Source organism: Alligator sinensis, unplaced genomic scaffold (assembly GCF_000455745.1).
Source record: "Alligator sinensis unplaced genomic scaffold, ASM45574v1 scaffold922_1, whole genome shotgun sequence".
In the NCBI taxonomy this organism is placed as follows: Eukaryota; Metazoa; Chordata; order Crocodylia; family Alligatoridae; genus Alligator; species Alligator sinensis.
The window spans coordinates 1-5,185 of record NW_005843593.1 but is presented as its reverse complement, the minus strand read 5'-3'; the positions used below and the strand labels follow the sequence as shown (position 1 = coordinate 5,185).

At 44.2% G+C, this 5,185-nt stretch overlaps 1 long non-coding RNA gene across 1 annotated transcript; it reads left to right on the top strand.

The window, feature by feature from the left end:
• Nucleotides 1-3,252: 3,252 nt before the first annotated feature.
• LOC102378116 lies at nucleotides 3,253-5,153 on the top strand. Its single transcript, XR_325545.1, has 3 exons — nucleotides 3,253-3,332; nucleotides 3,790-3,832; nucleotides 5,101-5,153. It is a non-coding gene; the product is annotated as an uncharacterized LOC102378116 (long non-coding RNA).
• Nucleotides 5,154-5,185: the final 32 nt, after the last annotated feature.

The following is a 5,185-nucleotide window of genomic DNA, read 5'->3' as shown; positions in this document are numbered from 1 at the left end:
GCTCTACTTGAGATGCACCTGTGGATACACGATAAGGTCCGGTTAGCCCTGCCGACCGTGACCTCGCATTGTTGGCCCATGTTCATCTTGGAATCAATGATGACTCCAAGATCCCTTTCTGCCTCCATGCTCTCAAGAAGAGAGTTTCCCATCTTATAAGTGTGCTGCCGGTTACTACTGCCCAAGTGCAGCACCCTGCACTTGTCAGTATTGAAACACATCCTGTTTTTGTTAGCCCACCCCTGCAACCTATCCAGGTCTTGCTGCAGTCTTTCCCTCCCTACTAGTGTGACCACCTCACCCCAAATTTTGGTATCATCAGCAAATTTAAACAGGATGATTTTTCACCCCATCGTCCAAATTGCTGATAAAGAAATTGAACAGCACGGGCCCAAGGACCGATCCCTGGGGGACTCCGCTGCCCACTTCCCCCCAGGTCGAATATGACCCGTCCACCACCACCCTCTGAGTATGACCCTTCAGCCAATTTGCAATCCATCTGACCGTGTAGGCATCGATGCCACAGTCACCTAGTTTTTTAATGAGGATGGGGTGGTCAACAGTGTCAAAGTCCTTGCTGAAGTCCAGAAAGACTACATCCACGGCGACACCTGCATCCAATGCTTTTGTGACCTGATCGTAAAAGGCAATCAGGTTGGTGTGACATGATCTGCCCCTAATGAAACCATGCTGGTTGCCCTTGAGCATCATCCCCGATGCCGGCCCATCACAGATGTGCTCCTTGATGATCTTCTCAAAGTGTTTCTATGAGTATGCCAGCAGGTAGATCAGGGAAAGTGTGGATCACTTACTGAATGGGGGAGGCAACCATGTGAGAAATGTGGAAAAGGCTGAAGTACCCAATGGGCGTGTCTAAACATGCATTTACACCAGCTTAAATTTGCCGTGCAGTAAATTACTGTGCGGTAAGCAGGAATATGCCAGCGTCTACACGTGCAGATGACCTGGAACTAAATTTAGTCCCAGGTTAGAGCAGCCTAGATGTGCCTATGTGGCCACAGGTGGAGCTCCAGCCTCCGGCCACATGGCTGCTAACACTTGGGACTAACTTTAGTCTCAAGTTGAAGCCAGGAGAGGCAGCCAGCCAGGAGACCTAGGGCTGGGCTCAGGCCAGCTCTCTAGTGACTGGGAAGACCCATCAGGGAGGCCGTCTGGGTTACTGCGCAGTAATGAATCTACACGTGCATTACTGCACAGTAACTAATTGGGTGTAAATTTGATACCTGCATCATGCAGATTTCAAATGGGTGTACATGATGCAGGTATCAAATTTACATTTGAATCTGTGTAAGTACACTCCAGGGCAGAGCAGGACAAGCAGCGGTAAATAGATCTCTGCGGCTGCTTTGCTCCCTGTTGTGCCAAGTTACAGGGGAGGGAAGCAGGGTGACAGGGAACAGTGGAGAGCAGCTTCTCAGTGCAGGCCTGTTGTTCCTTGCCACCCTGCTTCCCTCCCCCGTGACCCAGTGTGGCAGAGATCAGAGGAGCTGTGCAGGGATCTCCTTGCCGCTGCTTGCCCACGCTGCCCTGGTGATGCATCTCCTGCACGCAGGGCTGCAGTGAGGGCAGTGGCGCAGGACTGTGCCCGTCAGAGCAGTGGTAGGTGCAAGGGGCACATCACCAGGGCAGTGTGGGGTGAGGGGGACAGCTCGCAGCGGCGAGGAGATCTCCGCGTGGTCCCACTGTCCCCAGCCGCGCTGGGTCATGCCTGCAGGGCTGTGGAGGTCCTGGGGCAGGGAAGCAGGAAGGGAGCCCATGCTCGCAGCCTACACCTGCCCTATGCACAGATCTGGGGTGCAAGGGTCCCCTCTGCCCCCCAGAAGTGTGTGCGGCAGTGGGAAGCTGCCCTGCCTGAGGCCGCAGCACGGGGGATTGGGGGCAGGGGGATGCGGACCCGGGTACGTAATGTCTGTTGACTGGGGAAAAAAGTTTCCCTAACTCCCCCATTTACATTAATTCTTATGGGGAAATTGGATTCACTTAACATCGTTTTGCTTAAAGTCGCATTTTTCAAGAACCTAACTATGACATTAATCAAGGAGGATATAGTGGTGTTTCATTTTAATTGCAGAAAACCCATATTTGGGGGTTTTAAAATCATAGAATTTGCATTTTTATCAGATCATTTGGAATTTTTAAACAAAGAAAACCAGAGCCCCAGCTTATGAGGAGAGATCAAGGGAGCTGGGTTTATTTAGTCTGGAGAAGAGAAGACTGAGAGGGGATTTGATAGCAGTCTTCAACTGCTGAAGTGCGGTTCAGTGAGATGGAGCTGGACTGGTCTCAATGGTGGCAGATACAGAGCAAGGAGCAATGGGCTCAAGTTGCAGCAAGGGAAGTTTAGGTTAGATACTAGGAAAAACTCTCTCAGTGAAGGTAGTAAAGCACTGGAACAGATTACCCAGAGCGGTGGTGAAATCTCCATCCTTAGAGGTTTTTAAGACCCGGTTAGACAAAGCCTGGGCTGGAATGATTTAACTGGAGATAGTTCTGCTTTGAGTGGCGGGTTGGACTAGACGATCTCCTGAGGTCCCTTCCAACCCTAATTTTCTATGATTCTGTGACAGGTTTAGAATTCAAAATGCTCTTGACAAATTGAAGAAATGGTTTGAAATAAGGTGTAGGTCAATAAGGACACAAGTGAAGTACTGTGCTTAGGTAGGAAGAACCTACTGCACAAAATACAAAATGGAGAACTATCAGTTAGACAGCAGTTATGCAGGACATTGGGACAACTCACTGAAATCAATACAGCCTTGCCAATTTACATCATCAGACAATATGGCCATACAAGGAGACACACTATCACACTGCACAAACTTTTATATTCAATGGAGTATACTCTGTATCTCTTAGAGAGCAATGTCATCTCACAACTGCTAACTTTATTTTATGTATCATTCTGTGAAAAGATTCAAAAGGGAATTACAGCCAAATAAGGTTGTACTAATAATCTGACTTTCTCCAGCAAAATATCTTATCTAATTGAGTTGATTCTTTTAACAGTAATTAACTTTTCTCTTTAAAGATTGATAATTTTATGTGAAAAGTTAAATGATTTAAAGTATATTACTGAAAGGCATATTTAATGTCAAAATGTTATTGCACTTTGTTGTTGAACAGGAAAATGTATCAGGATTACATTATCCAATATAACAACATTTTGAAGCAACACCAAGAAAAATATTCAGAAACAGCTCTTTCACAAGAATACTATATGAAAAAAAAGGATCTTGAAGAAATTGAAAATAGAGTTTTGAAACATTCTGAACAGTTTAAATTGAAAGAAGCTGCTCTTTTGGATATGCTAGGTACCAGTATTACCATATCAATAGCAGTAAAGTATGTTCTGCATTGCAAAATCAAAGCACTGCACAAACATTAACTCATTTTTCTTCTTTCTTTCTGTTGGACTGGTTAGTATAACTTATTTTCTTCATTTAGGAAAATGGGGTATAACAGTGGCAAAAACAGGATTTCAACTAAGGACATTGTTTATCTCTGCAAGCCATGCTTGGATTGGAATCAGCTTTGTCTTAGGTTCAGCATAAAGGGTTGTCAGAGTATAACACATTTGGGATGGATTTTTTTGCTGTTCTAATTTCTATTTGTTTTTCATACCATTGCTGGTACTGTTCTGTGTATCTGTACTATATGTTGCCATTTCTATAAAGATAAGAACTTTTCCAATCAATTAATTTACATTGCCATTGCAGAGAAAATGAGATTAGTGAATGAACAAACTAAAATGCAACTTTATGTTTTCAGAGCCTGCTCCTTTTCAGTCACTTTCTGATTGGGCCTTACAGATGTATCCATGACACTGTCATCAGTTTGTGGGGAGGAAAAAGTATACTGGGCTTGTTCACATTAGCCAAAACCATACTTGTCAGTAAATTGCAGATTAATGTTTCTAGATTCTTTTGGGAATTTTCCCCCAAGGGTTAATAACAGTAACGACATTAGGTAGATTTTCTTATGGGAGGGAGCCCTGAAGGATGAAGAACACCAAGGTTCATTTTCTGAAATTTTAATCAAAATGTTCCATTAGGGATAAGGAAAGAAAAGCAAAAAGCTTTGTTTCAAGAGATCCATTAGGGCTATATGGACCCATCAGAGCTTCCTGTATGTGTTACTATGGTTTGCAATGAGGGAGTAGATTTATTATTGGATGGGGTGGAATTCCATGGAAAATGGTATTTTTATATTGGGCCCACTGTGACCAAGGAACCCCTGTTAGCACAACTCTGGTGAAGTCAGAACTGCATACAAATGGCCCTAGTTTTTCCTTCATTCATCATATTTGTGACTAGATCTTACACACCAGGGGTGGGCAAAACGAGGCCCATGGACCAAATGTGGCCTGCCAGGCCATTCTACCTGGCCCGCGGGATCCCTAAAAATTTAGAAAATTAATATTTATCTGCCCCTGGTTGCCTGCCATGTGGCCCTCGATGGTTTTTACCAAAACTCAGTAAGCGGCCCTCCACACAAAATAATTGCCCGCCCCTGCCTTACACCCTTTTCTATAAGAAACAAACTTTGATCCCTCCACAGAGAATATGGGGAACTATCTGAAAAGCAATCTTCACTGAGTTTCCTTTGAAAATCTCCCTCCCATAGCTATTTAACATCAAGGAGTGCAGCTACATGTCACCCTATGCAGTGACATAGTGATCACATGAGTCTACATGTGATAGGCAGCTATGTTGCTGTGGCGGAGCTCTTCCCTGTTGTAGTGCACTGTTACAGCAACATAGCAGCGAAACCTAACCATGTGCCATGCACACGGCAGAGTAGGGGCAGTTACTGCACCATGCTTTAGTACTTCCAAAAGGAAGTACTAAAGCACAGCACTGTAGCAACATTGCCATAAAGTGACGTGTAGGCGCACCCAAAGGGCATAATCAAAGCCAGAGTTAAAGTCCTCATCAAATGACCCAAGAGGAGTTTTGCCCTCTGTATTGCTGTAGGTATAATTCAGAGCCTGTATGGATGGAAATATTTTCAATATAATATTCTCATAGATTTAATAGCTTAATATTTTCTACATAACATGCATATTCCTTAATGTGAGAGTGTTTCTTTGAGGCAAAAAACACAAGAGGTACTGAAGAACACTGCTGTTTTAACTCAGAAATCATTGAAACTAGAAAAAGAAGCA